Genomic DNA, 21,739 nt, shown 5'->3' with positions numbered 1-21,739 from the left:
GAATGCACACAGTAGATAATTACAAAAGTAACGAAAAGTCTGTGTTACTTAAATGTCTTTATAAAAATCCATCTTACAGTTTTGTAATGCTTGTGTCTGTTAGTTTTAAATACAGACTACTTCTGGTGGGTGTGTGTATGCATGTGTGTGTTTTATTAAAATGTATTTCTTACATTTTATGTTTTCATAATACAGCAGAGTATTTTTATATTTTAATATAGGATTTGACTATACCATTGTTTTATAAGATTGCTCAATTATATATTGAATACATTCCAAGTATTATCACTATGCCCTTGGTATAGAGCAGATGAGAAGTTTACTTCTGCAGAAGGGATATGTTTCATACTTAAAGATTTCCCAAACTGCTGACTTATCACACCATTCAGAAGGATGTTAAACCTTTTTTAAACCATAAACTTCCATGTTGGATCTTTTCCGTAGCCAGACTTAACATCTTTTTGAAATTTCCCAAATCAGTTAATAAGATTTTCTCTACCAAAATATATGACATTTCTATTCTTCTATCTCTGAGATACATTTTGTCCAGCAGGATAGAAACTAACCATCTTAATTGTCACCACCGTGTCAGCGTTGACTGATTAGCACATTGTTCTCATTGCAACATATGGCTAGCTCATAATTAACTGAAAATAATTCAGTGGCCTTGTTTGGCTTTAAATCAAGTAAAGTTCTACTTGAGGCAGCCGTGGCTGACATAATTTACGATGGTAATAATATTGCATTTTAAATCATATCAGTTCATTTCCTCTTTGGCATTTTTCTTTAGCTATAGAATGTCTCTAAACCACATCTGTGTTAGTCTAGCTCATGAGTAAACTTTTTAAATAAAGTGTGCAGAATGTGTTTTTATTTATTGAAAAGATGTTTTCAATTACCATTAAGTTCATTGTTGGTCTAATGTTAGCAGCTTAAATATTTGAAGCTGTTCTCTGGAAACCAGACACCCGTCCGAATTTTTTAAATCTAGTAGATTCTTCATTTTACTGTGGTTTTCCAAAACAACTGTTGATTACTCAAAGCAAAAGTCCCTTTGATGAGTAAAGGGTTGGTCAGAGGGCAAAGAGTGGGTTAGTAGCTATTTTCCTTGGAAATAACCAGTCTCCCCAGTCCCACCCATCTCCTGCCATCCTCAACCTTTACTTCATATACTGCTGACAACTGCACTTCCTTCACTTCTTTATGATTTGATGAGTCAATATTGTTTTTCATCTCACTGGGCGGTATTCCTCTGTTATCTTTTTTTCCATGTATGATCAAAAAATGTTTATTGAACAGTCGCTTCCCTGTGCCTGTTCCTTTATTTCAGGCTATATTTGATGAATAAAGAATTCTCCTATTGTAATAGGGTGGTGATTCAATTCAAGAACGTTTTATTTCTTGCTCATGCTACATGAATAAGATGGCTCCAGGGGGAAGAGGTTGAGATTGGGTCTGTGCTCTACATAATTACTCAAGAACCAGGCTGCCAAGGGCTCCTGTCAATGATGTGGCATTACTAGTTAACACATGCTCTCAAGGTTCACCTTAAGAAGGGGGTTCCTGTATCTTTAACTGCAGTGACCTAGAAGTGGTCCACGCCCACTTATTCACAACTCATTTGCCAAGATTAGTCACATGACCTTTACCTTACTTCAAGGGAGGCTAGGAATTGTCGGGGCACGTGGAATATTTCCTGAACACCACTGTCTTTGCCACAGTCATTGCATAGTTGATAATTTTATTAAAATAAACCAATAAAAATGGGATTATCCATGATAAATCTTGTGGGAGCCGTGTTTCCCAAACTTGGTTGATAATTAGCATCACTTGAGTTGTGTCCCCCCCAAATGAGAATCCTTGCACATACCCCAAACCTACCAAATCAGAATCTCCTTGGTGGAGCCCTCGGAATCAGGATCAACAAGTTCCCACATGATTCTTACTAGACGGCAACTTTGGAAAACCAGTGTCAGCTTGCTTGAAAGACAGTTTCAGAGTAAAAGGAGAAGTAAATACCTCTTGCTGCTGTCACACAATTGCACGTGTCACATCATAATAGAACCCTCACAAATATTTACAACAGTATTAATTGCTAATATTTGTTGAGAACTTACCATGTCCCAGGCCCTGTGCTAAGGTCCTCGATACCTAACAAGCTCACAAATTGGGCTCCATGATGACCACCACTTGACAGGTGAGGCAAATGAAGCTTTAAGAACGCTAAGTAAAATTTGTTCAAAGAGGAAAGAGAAATTGGTAAGGTATAGGTTAAGTAGATCCAGAATCAATTTTTTTTTTAATTAATTACGTTATTTATTTATTTATGGCTGTGTTGGGTCTTCGTTTCTGTGTGAGGGCTTTCTCTAGTTGCGGCAAGTGGGGGCCACTCTTCATCACGGTGCGCGGGCCTATCACTATCGCGGCCTCTCTTGCTGCGGAGCACAGGCTCCAGACGCGCAGGCTCAGCAGTTGTGGCCCACGGGCCCAGTTGCCCCGCGGCATGCGGGATCCTCCCAGACCAGGGCTCGAACCCGTGTCTCCCGCACCGGCAGGCAGACTCTCAACCACTGTGCCACCAGGGAAGCCCTCAATTTTTTTTTTAACATCTTTACTGGAGTATAATTGCTTTACAATGGTGTGTTAGTTTCTGCTGTATAACAAAGTGAATCAGCTATATGGGTGCATATATCCCCATATCCCCTCCCTCTTCCGTCTCACTCCCACCCTCCCTATTTTAGTGTCTGTCTCTCCCTTTCTCGTCCTGCTGTCTCTCTCTCTCTCTCTCTCTCTCACACACACACACACACACACACACACACACACACACACACACACACACAGACTTTCATCCTCAAATTAGAGACTTAGAGTGCTGGATGATTTTTCTGAATGATCCCCCTACTGTCTCCCCCAGCCCGAGTGACCGAGGCTTTTTAGTAATATTTATTAGAAGAAATACATTCTCAGAGTTAATATTCTCCAAGTTAATACTGAGTTAGTACTAATTCTTTTTTTTAAAGATGCTGATTTTGATTCATTTATTTATTTATTTATTTTTGGCTGTGTTGGGTCTTCGTTTCTGTGCGAGGGCTTTCTCTAGTTGTGGCAAGCGGGGGCCACTCTTCATCGTGGTGCGCGGGCCTCTCACTATCACGGCCTCTCGTTGCCGAGCACAGGCTCCAGACGCGCAGGCTCAGTAGTTGTGGCTCACGGGCCTAGTTGCTCCGCGGCATGTGGGATCTTCCCAGACCAGGACTCGAACCTGTGTCCCCTGCATTAGCAGGCAGATTCTCAACCACTGCGCCACCAGGGAAGCCCAGTACTAACTCTTGAGTTAGTACTTGAGTACAAGAAATCTAGTTTCTTTTTTTTTTTCTCTTTCCACTGTCTTCCAGACATAGGTATAGCTTCTCAGAACATACATGTGGAGAATTGCCAATATAGTGAATTTTCTCCCACTGGCCTTGTCTGATCCGAGAGCTAGCAGTGGACAAGCTAATGGGAGACCCAGTAACTAGCAACACAGCAAACATGAGGAGCTCTCTTAAAATAATACATCTCATGGGAAGAAACCGATTGCCTCATTTTAAAGTACATTTGAAACACTGTGGGCTTGAGGAGGCTGTAGTATTGAAATGAAGAAGATTTTCATTTCAAAAGGAGGGTTTTGTATGTCTGAATTTCAATCTCTGTTATCTGGAACTTGGTTTCACACCAGAAGCACCAAGAGCTATTTCATTGTGAATGGAAATGCAAGATGAAGAAAGGAGAATAAAACCAGTTTCTTCCTGATTTCCTGTAAAAGTACAAAAATGATCTTTAATAAAGAGATAATAAAATGGCAGGTGTGTAGCACTTAGAGAAAAACCACATGTGTAAAGTTACACTCACATAAATAATAAATTATGGTAATGAACTTCTTAATAGCACCTGATAACCAGGTGTGCAGAAAAGGAGCCAAACCTCACCGTGAATGGTTTAACAAAAGACGTAAAAAATCAACACATCAGTAGCCTTTATCATCACAAAGTAGTGCTTTTAAAAAAACCAAGAGCTGAGAGCTGGCCTATATATATATAGGAGATAAACCTATTCATAAGGCATAACTAAGAGTTGGGGATTTCCAGAGAGAAAATTTAATCCTGAGATTGAGATTAAGTGATAGAATTAAAGTCTCTAAGTAACATGTGGACAGAGGGAGACTCAAACTCTGAGCGAAGGTGTTTTGGGCAGAATGTTTTCTATCACATTATTTGTCCTTTGTGGTTTAGAGTTAAATAACTCAAACATTCTGCTTGGAATTTTCCTTATTCTGTAAAAAATAAAATGCTTTGGGTGGAAATTTTACAAGGACTATATATCATCTACCTGTACTCAGCTATACTTTTTTATTTCACCGTATTTATGTACGGTGAGAGAAATTTAATTTAAAAGGATGAATATTATTTCTTCTATGACAAACAAGATCTTCCCTACTTTCCATTAAATAGGAGAAATTTCAAAATGGGGGTTTTATATCTGCAACGTTAGCCTGAGGATTAGTAAAAAAAAAAAAAAAAAAGTGATTAAATAATACTTTCTCAGCTCAGCCCTTGTCTATGGAAAATGAAAACCCTCAGACTGTCTAAAATTCTGCTGGACTAGGGTGTCCTGTGCTGGGGGGTGTGAGTCCTACCTCTGCTGTGTTCTCAGTTCTCCAATCCTTTGTCTGATGGCCGTCTCCTGTCTCAGATTGGAAGGTGTCCTCCTGCTTCCTTGTTTCCTGTGTGAGCCCTGGTTGTCTGGCTGCCTCTTGCCCTGCACCAGGGCTCCTTTCCAGATAGGAGATGCTCTCCCTGACTTGTCCACCACATGCTCTAGCAATTTGCCCAGAAGGTTAAAAAAAATTTCCTCCTTCCACTTCTTTTCCCAAGGCCTCAGGCTAAAATTCCTGGGAGAAAGAGTAAAAAGAAAAAACAACCAGAGCAACCTTCAGTAAATAGCATACATCATTTGTTATGCAAATTTCCTCTTTCTCTGTGGGGTTCCAACCTTATCTTTGGAGGAGTTAGTACACCTTGACTTTCTCCACTTACGATGTGGGGTCCCGTGGTGAGACTAGCCCGGATTTATAGGGAACGCACTGCTTCCTTCACTGTGTGTGCGATCTCTGTCTCTCTTGCTTCACCTCAGATTAGTAATAATTTCCTAAAATTTAAGTACAGCCAGTTCTGCTATCATGCTTATTTTGAAACCATGATTTTTTTTTTTTGTTCCAACATGATGGATGTATCAGGGGGAAATTTGAATATACTGAGAATTTTGAGTTTGCTTATGCAGAATTTCATCTGCTAGAAACATTCTGACCTTAATGTAGAAAGCTGCATCTAGCTGAGAGGTGCCCTGTAAGAATACACAAAAAGACACCCCTCAAACCTTGACTGACTACAAAATTTACCGGACCTGGTGAAAATATAAATATGAGACTCCCTGTTGCACAAATTTTAAGAATTTCAAGATGGCCACAGCAGAATGTTAAACCAATATGGTGCCCTTCTAAGCTTGGGTCCTGAGGGATTGCAGACAGGTCACACACCCAGGAAGCTGGCCCTGCCTCAAAACCTCAGTTCGTCGCTTGTGTTAAGAGCCACATCTCATCTATACCTCGTGTCACAACTTTCCCTCCATTTTCAGATAACCCTCCTTCCACCACGTCACAATGACTCACAAGCTGCACCCCTTCCAATAACCAGTTCCACAAACAAAATTCAGGGCTTTTTCAAAGTAAAGTGCCATAGTTATTGTAGTCTTTATTCATTTTCTAAACTATTCAACACATGTAAACCGTGTTGCTGTTAATTGGTTTCTGTTCTTTTCTATGTGTCATTGTTGAAATGTTTGGGTGTTGTGCACCTAACTTTATTTTTTTCATAAGCCCTACAGCTTTTATCACACAATTTTGCACAGCAAGGGTTTTTTTTTAATACATTTGTCATGTAATAGCAAAATTGATTATAATTATGAAGAAAAGACAATTTTATTAAATATTCCTCAACACATAGATTTCTTAGTCAATTGAACAACAATAGTAGGGATGTTTTTAAGAGCTGAAAATTCTGGTGGACATATGTAGAGAAATGAGGTTTCAGTGTTGTTATCTACATTGAAGTTGCCTTGAATAACCTGTTTTGCAACCCCTCAAATGTTCTTGAGCCGCACAGAGGTCTTGCTTCCTACAGCTCTTTGAATTTCACTAAAATCAGTTTAAGAAAACTCAGACTACATTGGGATTAAGTTACTTGATCATGTGAATGTATCCAAGAAAACGAGAGTACATTTAATCAATTTATTGGTTGCTTGGGTTTAGGTGGGAGTACCTAGTTGGAAAGCACAGAAATAAATATGGACAACTGAATCATTTTAAGGGCCCATAAATCAGAACAAGAATTCATATTGCAAAAATGTCAAATGAGAAGGGGGGTTTGCTCTTTCTTTAATCCTCCCTGTCCTAACAACTTGCATAAAAGAGTTTGGTGAAGAGGTGGGGAGTAAGTGTTTTATGATACTTTTAAAGATGTAATATGATTTTATTTAGGAAAGAATTAAAGGATAGAAGAGCTGGATGGTAACTTAGAGATTGTTTAGCTCAAGTGCCTCCTTCTACAAGTCAGGAAAGTGAAGAGAGCAGTTACTCAGCTAGCCACAGGCTGAGATGGAGCCATAGTTCAGCTCTACTGACTTATTTAGAGTTCGTGCATTAGTAACACAGCAGTGCTGCCTCTCTGAACTTCCTCTGGGTAGGTAAGGCAGATAAATTAAGAATACAGAATGCTTTCCATATAAATGTATTCAATTCATGCAAACAGGAGGCTAGGTAACATTTAGGATTTGAACCCCAGCTGTGATGTTCACATATACATAGGACTGGCCACCTAATTTACTGGGGTTTAGTGCAGAATAAAAATGTGGGGCTCCTTGTTGAAAAATTATTAAGAATTTCAACACAGTAACTACTGATCATTAAACGAAGCCCAGAAATTGTGTAAGTGCTGGACCTTATGCTGCCGCCCAGGTTCAACACCCTTGAACTTGACCTTGTGAACCTATACACACATATATAGAAGTCTGTTTTTGAAAAATCATTTTTATTCTCTCAGGCCCCTGACAATAAATGAGCAACTATAAATAGTCCATGATACTTTGACTTTAAATTTATTTATTAATTTGAAAAATGGAGTATGCCTCCAATGGGCTAGGAGCTGGAAATATGGCCGGGAATGAAATAGATGAGAGCCCATGCCTTCAGGAGCTCACAATGTGGTTTAGGAATTGTACCAAAAAGTAAGGGAACAAGTAAACTATGTAAAATATAACATAGTGGTAAAGAGAAGACAAAAGTAGAGAACTTTGACTTGGGAACAAAGACGTATGAGAGAGCTGCCAGGGAAGGCCTGATTGGTCTGATATTATTTGAGTAAATACCTGAAGGAGGCTGGGGCAAGCCTGTGGAGACCTGGGGGAAGAGCATTTCAGACAGATGAAGTAGGCGGTGCAATGGAACTGCACCAAGAGAACAGCTGGCATCCAGGGAACAAATGAGGGGATAAGAGAGAGCCTCAGAATAACTCCAGGATGCCCTGGGGACCACAGCCAGAGCATCCACATATCGTCACTCAAATGCTCACGCATAGCTATGGCTCAGTGCTTTCTGGATGTGTGTTTTCTTCCTGTAGCAGACAGCTTTCTTCTCTCTATCTATCTATCTATCTACCTACCTATCTATCTATCTATCTATCTATCTATCTATCTATCTATCTATCTGTCATCATCTCTGTATCTCTCTACCTCTCTATCTATCTAATCTTCCCTCTGCCTCTGTTTCTACTGATGTGTTTCTCCAGCTGCATTCTGTGTTGTGGCTTTCCAGGTTCGGATCCATTTCAGATGGTGATGGCGCTTCCAGTTCAAATTCAGGGAGGAGAGGCGGCCTCCTCCTCCATTTCCTCTCAACCACATCGGCATCGCCTACTCTAGGGTAAAAGGGGCAGAGGACACATGGTCCACCAATATGCACCCTTTCACAGGGGCTTTAGGTGGGAGGTTTTCCTTGATAACTGTGTCAGTGTTTTTCAAATATTTCTACACGTGTTCGAGGGCCTGGGGTTGGTGCCGAGTCTGCCCAGTGCCTTTGAGATGGGATTGAATGATTGGGACCAGCTGTCTGTGGCGCGTTAGTTGAATGAGCATTACATTGGGGCTGATGTAAATGGTTAAATGGAAAAGATTCCGGTCAATGACTCTATTTGGATTCTGAGCTGTGTTGAATTTTGCCTCCATGACTTTCCCGTGACCAAAGGAAGGGGAGTCAGATTTCAGATAAAGATATTTAAGTGAGGGCATCGATATAGGTTTTTAAGAAAATACTTTAAAGATATCATTTAGATAAGACCCAGATTTTTTAAAAAAGTATTTTCCTGTGCCTTATTGAGTCAACTTTGTGATCTCATTTTCAAAGTAAAGGTATGCAAAGGTATTTGAAAACAATTTTATGAAAAAGCATGGGAAACAAAGATTGTAAGAAAAGAAAAGGAAAGAAAACCCCAGGACTCAGGGTAGAGACTGTTGGCACAAAATTACTGGAAAGAAACAGAGGTAGAAGGACCAAATAAGTCAGGCCCAATTTGCAGAAGTTTTTCCTTGTTATATGGGAAAAAGTCACTGGACTTAAAATGAGACACAAAATGGTACTTCCAGCCAGAAAAAAAAAAGCTACTTTAAAAAGTCATCATTATTTATCACCAAGAATCCATTTACTTCAAATGACTTTTTAAGTCTGGCTAGACAGTCTTTGAGTTCTGCTTAGCAAAATTGAAAGCCTCTAGGAAAAGGTTAAACACACAGTCTGTTTATGTAGATAGTAAGTCTGGTAAATATATTGAAAATTGGAACAGCATCGTTTGCTACACCTAGACATGTAAGGTCTCCCACAGCATCTGGAAATTCTTCTTTCCTTTTTTTTTTTTTGTAGCCTATTATGTCTATTAGAAAGATAGATACGCATATATTTTTGAATAATCAGTCTTACAATGTTTATTTAAAAAACACCATTAATAGAAAATAGCAACAAAACAGTGCATCTTTTTATTCAAAGTGTACAGAGCTTATGCCTAAGTGAGCCTCTGAAAGAGTCTAGTTTTCAGTGAAATCTATTTATTTTTAATTTTCATGACTCACAGTCGGGTCATATAGTTGCTCCTATTCAGTAATAGAAAGTTAGAAAAGATTAAATTAACTTGAAACATTATATACTTTTTTAGACATGTAGTAGATTGTCCTGACATTAGGTTAAGATAAAACAAAACATGTTTTATGTCTACATCTAAAGACCTCAACTGGAGGCTTCCCTGGTGGCACAGTGGTTGAGAATCTGCCTGCCAATGCAGACGACATGGGATCGAACCCTGGTCCGGGAAGATCCCATATGCCGCGGAGCAGCTAAGTCCATGCGCCACAACTACTGAGCCTGCGCTCTAGAGCCCGCGTGCCACAACTACTGAAGCCCGCTCGCCTAGGGCCCGTGCTCCCCAACAAGAGAAGCCACCGCAACGAGAAGCCTGTGCACCGCAAGGAAGAGTAGCCCCCGCTCGCCGCAACTAGAGAAAGCCCACGTGCAGCAACGAAGACCCAACACAGCCAAAAATAAATAAAAATAAAAAAATAAAGACCTCAACTGGTAAAATTCAATAAATTCCACTATTTAAATGTAACAATAAATCAGATTTCTCTGCTCAATCCTGTACACACGAGATGGCTGCATTCATAATATGTACATGAAAATACAACAATCAACCACAAATTCATAGCACTCCTCTCCCTGCACCACATTTTTTTCTTTTTTGATTGAGAAAAGAAGAGTATATGACTTTATCTCTTTACTATGTGCCTCCTGTAGCAATGGCTAATGTAGAACCTGAAGCATAAGTATCTGCTGCTCTAACCTTAAGTATTTTTCCTAAACTCTATAAACTTCACCTTTCTTATCTATAAAAATGTCAAGGATAATTGTACCTAACTCACAGGGTCATTTTGAGAAATAAATCAAATGATGGCTAGAAGGCAGACGATATTAGGTTTGGCCATAGACAGCGCAGAATAACAGTTAGGTTTTTTTTTTTTTTTAATTTCTATTGGAGTATAGTTGCTTTACAATGTTGTGTTAGTTTCTACTGTACAGCAATGTGAATCAGCTCTACGTATACATATATCCCCTCTTTTTTGGATTTCCTTCCCCTCTAGGTCACCACAGAGCACTGAGTAGGGTTCCCTGTGCTGTACAGTAGGTTCTCATTAGTTATCTATTTTATACATAGTATCAATAGTGTGTACATGTCAATCCCTATCTCCCAATTCATCCTACCCCCTTTCCCCCTTGGTATCTGTACGTTTGTTCTCTACGTCTGTGTCTATTTTTGCTTTGTAAATAAGATTGTCTTTACCAATTTTTTCAGATTCCACATATATGCATTAATATACGATATTTGTTTTTCTCTTTCTGACTTACTTCACTCTGTATGACAGTCTCTAGGTCCATCCACTTCTCGACAAATGACCCAATTTCGTTCCTTTTTATGCCTGAGTAATATTCCATTGTATATATGTACCACATCTTCTTTATCCATTCCTCTGTTGATGGACATTTAGGTTATTTCCGTGTCCTGGCTATTGTAAATTGTGCTGCAATGAACAGAAGACATACAGATGGTCAACAAATACATGAAAAAATGCTCAACATCACTAATTATTAGAGAAATGCAAATCAAAACTACAATGAAATATCACCTCACACCGGTCAGAATGGCCATCATCACAAAATCTACAAACAATAAATGCTGGAGAGGGTGTGGACAAAAGGGAACCCTCTTGCACTGTTGGTAGGAATGTAAATAGATACAGCCACTATGGAGAGCAGTATGGAGGGTCCTTAAAACACTAAAAATAGAACTACCATATGACCCAGCAATCCCACTACTGGGCATATACCCAGAGAAAGGCATAATTCAAAAAGACACATGCTCCCCCAAAGTTAGGTATTGTTATCATTTGTATATGTCCACGATTTATTTGGTTCTTTTCAGTGATTGGACTAGTCATTGGCCTGATCGATTATGCATGTAGCACAACTTTAGTTACTTAAGATATTTTATATTGAGACTGTCTTCTCAGTTCAGTAATTCTCAGTGGGTCCCCAGTGGAAACCAAGTGTCATAGAGACAGCATTACATAGTGAGCAAGTCAAGCTATGGGCTGATACTGCAGAACTGGTTGCTAATTCTAGCCTTGCCCATATTTTCTGGATGCTAGTCTTGCCATCTATATAATGAGTCGTGTCACATTTGAGTTATATTTTAATTCTTTTAATAGAGGTCATTGCTAAGCACAAAATTAGGTGTTTCATAAATGTTTGCTGAGTGAATAAAAGGATCCTTCAATCAATGAAGTAATGTATAAGCTCTAAAAACTAATGTCCTTCCTACAAAAAAAACGTGTAGGATTTTTTCAGGAGACAGTATTTGCACTCTTAAGAAAGATTCATTTACATGGTATTAACAATCCTAGCTTTTTGGTTTGGTCCATGCAATGAGAAAAACTCTTTTATGTGACTGACAATGGATCATATATATCAATAACCACAATAAAATCCCGTAATAAATAAAAGCCAATATACTTTTATGTTTTTTTCCTAAAATCATATACTTGATTGGAGCATAAATTCCATCTGACTTTCTGACTTTTCTTCCTGTTATGGGCTGTGTTTCCCCCCCCCATAATTTATATGTTGAAGTCCTAACCTCAGCTACCTCGAGATATGAGTGTATTTGGAGACAGAGGTAATTAAGCTAAAAATGAAGTCATTAGAGTGGGTCCTAATCTAACGTGACTGGTGTCTTTATATAAGAAGAGGGTGTTCAGGCACAGAGAGGTACAGAGCAAAGACACATGTGAAGACACAAGGAGAAAATGACCATCTGTAAGCCAAGGAGAGAGATTCACTGAAGGAACCAACCCTGCCAGCACTTTGACCTCAGACTTCTAGCCCTAACAGCTGTGAGAAAATAAATTTCTGTTGTTTAAGTCACCCAGTCTGTGGTACTTTTTTACAGCAAAATAATACACTTTCCATCCAAACGTTACTCCAAATCTAATATTTTCTAAGAAACCTTTCCTGATAACTCTGGATTTTTGGATCTTTACAGTCATCTTGTATTTTTGTTTCACTTTGTTTTTCATGAATTTTACCTCTTCAAACTAATCACCAGTCCCAAAGGGATATAAGTGATGTCTTCCCTGCTTGCGTATGTACCCATGTGTGTGTTCTCCACAGTATCCGGCATACTTCTTCAAATATATAAGATAGTAGATGTTTGATAAATATTCAGATTGATTTTAAATACTCATATATAGGGTTTGTATTAAAGATACAAGTGATTTTCAGTTGAATAGAATGATTCACTTTGGGATTTCCTTGGGTACATACTATCAGCAATTCTGTTTCTATATCATGCTATGCCTTGTTAGCAGAACTCTGCTGTAGTTGATTATTGGGTGATGTGAGAAGAGGGGAAAGGGTGAGATCCTGAAAGGGGATTTCGTGAGCCTATTGAAAATTGACATATCATCTCTGCTTCCATAGTATTTGTCTTGTCTACCTTGATGAAAAGTTTGCAGAGAAAGAAGGTACTGCAAGGTTTAAAACATGTGATTGCCTCAAATCTGATATAGAGATAAGAATTTAGAAACTTACCGTGTCTTTGAAAAATCTTTTATCAATGTCTAAAGTTTTAACATAGGCACCATTGTATATAACGGGGGTTGACAGTAGAGGTATAGATTTGCAGTGTCTGACTCTCAACAATAATGAAGTAAGAGGAAAACGAGTGTTTTCCAAATAGCCAAGTTGTGTGTGTGTGTGTGTGTGTGTGTGTGTGTGTGTGTGTGTGCACCCATATGTGTACACTATATACAGTGATATGCACACAACCAAATCATAGCTTTCTGTTACCACCACTGTAACTTTACCTTCCTCAGAAGTAAGCATCCTTTTCCCAAACATGTCAAATTAGCCTTGAGTAAATACAAAATCATTTACATATTTCAGGCACCAAACATCAAAGAGCTATTTATGAAGATAAACATTGACATTGAAAGTATTTCGGTCTGAGTTTAGATAAGCCAGAAAACAAAAATATAATAAGCTCTCCTGGTCATATCAAGTAGGGACAAATTTGAAGTTGAGTAAAACTTGTGTTGAGATTTTTCCATAAGGATTTGGTTTTCCAAAATTGACGCCTGCCAAGTTATTTTCCTTTGCCAATTTATAATTTGGCGAGTAGCTTTGCTTATCTATTTGTTGAACTCTGTATTTAATGTGTTCTCATGGGTCAGACTTGTGAGAACTGATTACTCAGTGAATTTACATGGAGGAGTAAATGAGAATGCTACTTTGAGGTAATTGAGTTTTATAGATGAAAGACAGCCTTTTTAGGTTCAGGATCATGGGACACTGTGACTATTGTAGATTTCACATTTTCCCCCTGACCCAAGTTTCATAACTTTTCCAGATAGCTCTTTTGCCATTGAAGAGGCAAAATAGTTCCTGGCCTTAACCAATACCTAAAGTTTTTTTTTTTTTTTTTTTTTTCCACAAAAATAAATAAAATTAAAAAACAGGAATGGAAAGAGCTGAGAGTAGGAAATAAAAGAACAGCAAATCAGGTTATGATTTACATTCCTTTGAGGATTTTAAATTCATGTTTTGAAATTTTTCAGCCAATGCTGCTGCTGATTTTTATAGTATTAGAGAGGAATTACATCCCAGGAAGTCTTTAATCAAGAGTTAGGACTGTGCAGTTGAAAGAACCCATAATTTCAAATTACTAAACATATGTTCCTCCCCACCCCCTGCTTTGCTTCCTCTGGATGTAAAAGAGTAGTTTTTAAATGAAGATGCAAATTACTATTTGTTCATGATAACTTTAACATGCTACTTAGTTTACATTTTATAAAATGATCTGGTAATATAAACTTTACTACAGGGGGATGCAAGGACTGCTTTCCTATTTTAATTTTTGAATTAATAAGTGTGTTCTTAAGTGTGCACTTTCTGTTTTCAGATCTGAAAGACCTTTGAATACGGAATGGGTTTTGATATGCTTGTAACGGAATCAGGGTTTTCAGAAACCTCAGACACCCAATTATCCGTGTTCCAGACAAGATATTACCTGTCCCTTTATCGGTTCCACTGTCTCCTATCTGTCCTCCACTGAAGACCCGGTCTAATCTGGTGGGACAAACTAACCATTTAAAAGTTGAGAATGGAAAGATAAGTTAGGAGTTTGGGATTAACACAGACACACTACTATGTATAAAAGAGGTAAACAACAAGGACCTACTGTATAGTACAGGGAACTATATTCCACATCTTATAATAACCTAAAATGCAAAAGAATCTGAAAAAGAATATATATATATATATATATCTGAATCAATTTGTTGTACACTTGAAACTAATACAACATTGTAAATTAACTATAACTCAATTAAAAAAAAAAACTTTGAGAATGACCAAGGGTCCCAATAACGGTGTCAGGCTAGGTCTTTGACCATAATCACTTATACCTCTAAACAGTTAAAGATTGTGTTCATATGTAAGTTACAGAAAACCCTACTAAACAGTGGCTTAAAAAATTTTGATATTTTATTCTTCTCTCTTAACAAGAGGTCAGAATATTTCCAAGTCCGAGCATATATTTTGTGGGTCAAGAATGTTTGGTGGATGTGTCTGTAATTTTCTTAATTTTTACTTCATGGATACAATATGGCTGCTGAATCATTTACTATCACATTCAAGTTCCTAGAAGCAGGAAGGAGGTGTAAAACATAGTAGAAAAGGAAGGGAGAAGGAAGAAGCAACATCTGTATCAGGAAAACAAACACTTTCCCCCAAATTCTTAGCAGACTTTTACCTGCACTTCATTGGCCAGGACAGTGACATGTGACCACTCTGAGGCAATGGAGTATGAGAAAGTGGGGTTTTTTCTTTCTTGTAGTAAAAAGAAGACAAAGAAAGGAGTATGAACGATCTTGAATAAGCAAAACTATAAAATCTGCCACAGACCAACCCAGAGTTTTACTACATGAGATTAATGAAGCGTAGAGCCTAAGGAAAACTGCTTGACATCACAGCGAGCTCAGTAAGAATTCTCCCATCATGACTAATGATACTTATCCAGGGATAAACACATGTCTATGCATATATTCAGGGGAGAATGTTGAGTTTTCTCACAAATCTGAATCTAGCTGAACTTAGCATAATGGAATTTTTTACTTAGTTCCATCTTAAGCCCCATCTTATTACCCCCAAATTGCATACAAAACCTGAAGCTGTTTTGAATTACTTATTTGCAGAAACATCCTTATTTTATGAGAAATTGATGATTTTATATTTTTATAGGCTCAGAAATTGAGGACTTTTCATAATGTGTTGACACATTACACCCGGAGTTTTCCCATGGTAGAGAAAATTTCATCGTGAAATAATAAGCCTCTGGTCATTGCAAATGTCCCAGGATTGATGTGGTAGAAATTCTCATTTAGAGTGGAGGATGGATCTCTGAAGTTCATCACAAATAGTATAAGAAATAAAGAAAACCTAGAAAAATTAGAAGAATTGCAAATATGGGTTCTGACCCACATCCTCAAAAAAGACCTGAGAGGTTTTGGTGCCATTGTGTACATGTTAATTCAAGTGTGCAACTTCTCTGCATTAAACGCATACTCAGAGCAATGCTGAGAACTATAGCAATCTGTCTTGCATCAGGGAAATCCCACAGTGATATCTGCCCATTGATTTTCCTGGCATGGTTTGGTGAGATTCACTCTAAGCACATTACTTCAGCTATGATATCATTGGGAAAGAACAGAACATATCTTTTCATAGTCCCACAGTTTTTTGCTCCATCCTGTAAGTGACACATGTTACCAGTTTTCTGTGGATGAGCTCCAGGACTTACAGAGCCTATGTTTTGTAGTCTTTCTGGTGCAGGAAAGAACTCCTTGCCCTTTCCCCAAGCCCCTCTCCTCTTTCTGGCCCCATTCACCCACATGGACTAGCCCTGCCTACTCAAAAAATACATGCATATCCTTCAACAAGGCTTCCAAATTTCTGGCTCCATATTACATAATTCTAGCACCTGGAGTGAACAAGAGAGAGTGTACATATTGACAGTGTCCCAGGATGGGCTAAATGAGCAATGTTTTGAGGAAGTTAGGCTATGATGAGAGTCAGAGTAGAAAGCTAGAAAAATGTTGTCAAAGTCGTTTAGTTCAAATAAATGATGGAAGCTGTTTATAAGTTATAATAACAAATGAATGATATGAGATTTTAATAAAATGCTAGTTTATAAATATAAATAAATATAAGCAATAGTTTGTAAATAATAAATCTTTATTATTCTTGAGTTTTGAGGTCAGTGAGGTATTTATTCCGCCAATGGTCAAAGCACTGTTGGGATGAAATAAACAATAAATAATGGAAAACAAAGCAATTTTAATAGTTTGTTCAATGGATATCCTTGATTGAATTTCCTTTTTTGGACGTGCTTTTCAAGCTAGTTGGGGAATTTTCAAGAAAAACGGTGTTTATAGTGGCAGAATTAACTACAAGGAAGTATAGTAGGATATATTATCACATGTTCCTGCCTGTTACCATGTGAGGGGCAATGTTTCCCTGGGAGCATTAGACATACCCACCCTTGTTGACTTTGGAGTTGGCCTGATTCTCGTTTTGGCCAAAAAAAGTGAGAAGACAGGATATGTGCCACATCCCATCAGCAGCTTTAAGAACCATTGAGTGTTTCCACCATCTCTCTTGCTCTTTCTCTGTGCCACAGAATGACATGCCATAAATTAGACCAGCTGGTTCAGCCTGGTCCCCAAATGAGAAGAGAGCAAGGCAGAGTTGAAATCGTTAATTCACAGCATGAACTTGACACATCGATAAAAAATAAGTTCATGAGTTAGACATACATTTTTATTGTTCAAGTCTCTGGGCTTTTAGGGTTATTTGTTATTGCATCAAAGCTGACTACTATGGAACTTTTTATGCTTTCTTATTTTAAAACTGGGTACCACCCTCACTGGACTGCTTCAAAAAGCCCAGAATAATGGTATAATTTTTCCTCTCTCTCCTCTTAGTGGAGCATATCTCAACTGCTCTGAATGGAAACATTTTACCTTATAACTTAAAGAGAACCAAGGGAATATAAAATGCTGGGTCTTTTCCTCCTTATGATGTGTGGAAATTCTTGGAGTTAAAACAGGTTTATCTATCTGGAAGGGTTGATGGGCAGGCATAGAGTAAATGCCAATGACCAAGAAGGTGATGCTAACATTTTCTTAAACAAAGATCATCTTTTTTATACTAACCCTTTGCAATATGAGAAGGAAGGGTATCTATAGAATAGGTTATATACATAGTTTATTCACTTTGGGGATGTAATAAACCATTACTGACTTTTTGGACTTGAACATTATTCTGTGTGGCACATTTTATAATTGCTTGTGCTCCTTGGCAGACTATTTGAGCCTCTCATTCCCTAAAATCTTTTAAAGTAATTGCTGACTGCAGGAAAACTGATAAAATTGAATAACTAGAGGTCTCTTGCTGCGATGTTTTGCCAGAATAATTCATATGAGCGCTGTGATATAGGCCCTTTGAAACTTTCCTTACTTTCCTTTCCCCTCATACTTTTCAAGGGAAGATTTATCATCTCAGGTTACACAGGTGAAATATAGTACAGATTATTCTCGGATAGTGTCCTAAATGCAGAAGCCCCAGGTAGAGTTCTATAGGAAATGTGCTTCCTGGAGAAATGGTGAGGTTAAGCATTCGCATCTTCTGTACAGCTGTAATTAAATAATAAGGTCCTTGCAGGCAGTGGACTTAGGAATGAATCTTTGTACTGTTTGAGAAGACTGCTAAAAGTCAACACATCTTGCCACCTGAAAGTGAAATTCTCAACCCAAAATGAATTACTAGAATAGGTTGATTTTGATTGAAGAACATTCTCTTGAAAGAAGAATGATATTCAGGCAACATGACCTCCATATGTGGCTGTCATATTAGCTATGACAAATGGGGACATTCCGATGGTGTCCAGATTGCTCAAGTTATTTTGGATGATGCAAGACAGGTTACTCACCCTAAAAAACAGACCATTCAAAGTTCACAAATTGCTGAGTTTTCCAAAAGAAATCCAATAACAAAGTCAACATGTAACCTTCATCTACACCATAGAAATATAATGCTGCATTTTAGCTTGTAGTTAAAATGCATCTGAGTTTGATGTTTATGAGAATGTTCTTATCACACTAGGGTAAAATTGCACTGAAGTTGTCAAGTAGATCAACAAAATGCATATACCATTTAGTGATATGACATTTGGTGATATGTAACTCCCTTGGGACTAACATACTCTGTTGAGACATAAGCCTTTTATAAGCTTTCAAATATTCACAACAATCAAGTTAGGTTAATTGATTAATGATGTTTCAGAGATGTAGATAATAGATTATTTATATACATGTTATATATATGTATACATATACATGCATACATATTCATGTATATATTCAAACGTCTAAACTTTGACAAAAGCAAAAATTTGGCATGATTACTTTTTTAGCCAATACTGTGTTTTCAATTAATTTAGTCTTTTTTTTATTTTGAAAATGTAAAAACTATTGAAAAGTTTGAATCTTATTTAAAAAGAAAACGAATAGCATTATCTGTCTTTGGACATAAAGTAATCACTTTCTTTCAGTAGCACCTGTACTCTCTTTCCAAAATACACTAGTCATTTTAGCTTAACAGCTCTAATAAGATCCTTTCATTGCCATCTGTGTCTCAGACTTGCAGGCATTTTAGGTTTTATTATGGAAACAAGTGTCAGAGTTACAGTTGAACTTGATTAAAGATGACAACAAATTATAACTGTATATGAAAATCAACGATGACCGCTTATACCTTGAGAGTGGGCTTTTAAAATGAAATCATAGAAAATGGTATAAAGTTCATTTTACATGTATAATAATGTGTCAGAATAACTGGTTAATATTTATCTAAGTTTTATTTCCCTATGATCATCATTACTTATTCCAAAAATATTTGTATAAGTTAATAGCAATATTCATCTACTCAGTCAACACTTATTTAGCTCCCTTTTTGGAACTAAATACTAGATGCTAAGGATTATAGCAGAACAAAAAAAAAAGCGAAAGAACAACAAAATGATCTGCCATCATGGTGCTACATTCTAGTGAAGGTAAGAAACAATAAAGAAATAAAAAATTTAAAAATTAAAGTTTGTCAGATAATTCTAGGTACATGGAGAAAAATAAAGCAAGGATGGGGGGAGAATGAAAGGGGGTAGGGGTGATATTTTCAAGTGGGCACTTAGGGAATGCCTCACTGGAGGAGACATTGAGCACAGTATGCCAGGCTGAGAGGAGAGTAAGTGCAAAGGCCCTGAGGCAGGAGCATGCTTGGAATATTCCTTGAGCTTTAAGAACACCAGTGTGGCTAAAGTGGGGTGGGGTGACATAGTAGGAAATGAGAATCCTTGAAGAGCCTTGGAAAATCTTGTAGGGCCTTGTGGAGAAATGAAGGTTTTGAAACTTTCTCCGAGAGAAGTGGGGCATTATAGCAAAGTTTCAAGAGATCCATAATGTTATATGACTTATTTTGAGAATAGATTATGGGGCTGGGGTCGAGAGTAGAAGCAGGGAGAGTAGTCAGGAGGCCTTGAAATAAACTAGGTAGGAGAAGGTGGTTGCTTGGTTCCTGGTGGGATCACGAAGGTAGTAACAATGGTCATATTCTACAAATATTTGGAACTAGATTGTACAAGGTTTAGTGACAGTTTAGTTTTCCCCTGTGAAAGAAGCAAAGGAGTCATGGATGATGCCAAGTTTAAAATCATTGTCATTTTTTGAATGGCAAAACCAGAATGAGTGATCTCTTGAAAAAAGTAATCTTATATCCCCAGGGTTTTGAAGCCAAGGGGATTTGTAGACAGAGCTCACAGATTTTGCAATCTGGAATGGAAAGTTTTTCATCTTTATTTTTATAAATTTAGCATTTTCATTAATTATGAAAGTAGACAACAAACAACTGTAGAATTAACAGTAGCTGTAACTTTATCACCAATAGAATTCACACATATATGCATAGTACATTACATTTGTAGGTGCAAATATCTCAAAATGTCATTAACACTCATCACTACTTCCCAATAATTATTAGCAATTAGTTCTGCTGCCAGACCTTATTGTTTAATGTATTAATAAAGAACCACATCTATCACAATTAAAAATGTCTTGGTAATTTCAATTCAGCATAATTGTTTCCTTTGTAATAATATGTGTTTTATTTTAGACATTTTTTCAGACATTATTCTGAGAAGTTGTCCATAGACTTCAGGAGAATGCCAAAAGGATCCATGGCACAAAAAAAGTTAAAAACACTTATTTTAGCCATATGCAATAGCACACACCATTGGAGAGTATGCAAGTGTGCACTCTCAAGGTTACTATAGATGATGATAATAATAATAATTAATAATAATAAATGATGAATCATTGTGTAATTACTGTGTGCCAGGTACGTTATCTATTTTCCATAGCAAACCTATGAGGCAAAGGTTATCGCCATTTTATATAGAAGAATATTGAGGCTTAGAAAGGATAACTTCTCTAAGATTATACACCTTGTAAGTAGAGATTCAAATTTAAGTCTGTTTCCTAAATGTGTGCTCTTTACCAAAAAAATACATTGCTTCCTACCATGGAAGGATCAAAACTGATGATATAAAATAGCATGTAGGGACTCTGAACAAATGAAAGATGAAGCATTCTATAGCCATTTTTTAGGGAGAAGGGACAGAATAAAAGCAGTGAAGGAAGCATTTTCCTATGACAAAGAAAATATTTTCCCTTTTTATGGGGGGGTGTGGTGGGTGGAATTAAGATAGCATTACTTCTTTTCTGATTCTTTAAATCATGTGTGTTCTTTGTAAAGCATGTGCATCATTCACAGAGATGTAAGGAAGAGGAAAAAGGTCCACTGGAATACAGTTGATGAGGCAACCACTTAACACTTTGGACACTGTCCTTTCATATGTCTCATTTTTTTATACATACATACATATGTATACTTTTACATAAGGGGTTAAATAGTGCATCCTTTTTTTAGAAGGAATATTATCTCTTTTCTCCCATGCTGCCTTCACAATTGTATCTCATTGCTCATGCCCACACACCCACTCTTGGGGGAAGCCATGCTATTCACCTAACACATGTCCTCCACTGCAAGGGAAAGTGCGGCAAGGGCACAGATGGGATTCAGGCAACTGTTGACTGAGAGTAAGTGTGGCTCAGCATAGAAGGGTGTGTGCCAGGCACACTGCATTCAGACTGCCTGGGCTTGATGTAGGGCTCTACTGTTTACCATGCTTATTATCCACCTTTGAGCAGCATACTTCAGACATCATTTCCTCACATGGAATATTACTCAGCCATAAAAAAAGGAATGAAATTGGGTCATTTGTAGAGATGTGGATGGACCTAGAATCTGTCATACAGATGAAGCAGGTCAGAAAGAGAAAAACAAATATCGTATATCAACGCATATATGTGGAAT

The 21,739-nt window shown here is 37.6% G+C and overlaps 1 protein-coding gene and 1 long non-coding RNA gene across 3 annotated transcripts in view; one reads left to right on the top strand and one right to left on the bottom strand.

Annotated features, from left to right (window-relative positions):
- LOC309647418 overlaps nucleotides 1–2,598 on the bottom strand; it is a 774,616-nt gene extending 772,018 nt beyond the window's left edge. Inside the window, exon 1 of the long non-coding RNA XR_014256036.1 lies at nucleotides 2,391–2,598. This is a non-coding gene — a long non-coding RNA (uncharacterized lncRNA). The remainder of the gene's footprint in view (nucleotides 1–2,390) is intronic.
- Nucleotides 1–21,739, top strand: part of GPC6 (glypican 6) — a 1,071,594-nt gene that overhangs the window by 349,946 nt on the left and 699,909 nt on the right. The window lies entirely within an intron of this gene.

This window comes from Balaenoptera physalus (assembly GCF_965194825.1).
Source record: "Balaenoptera physalus genome assembly, chromosome: 18".
NCBI lineage: Eukaryota > Metazoa > Chordata > Mammalia > Artiodactyla > Balaenopteridae > Balaenoptera > Balaenoptera physalus.
This window is presented reverse-complemented; position numbering and strand designations above follow the sequence as displayed.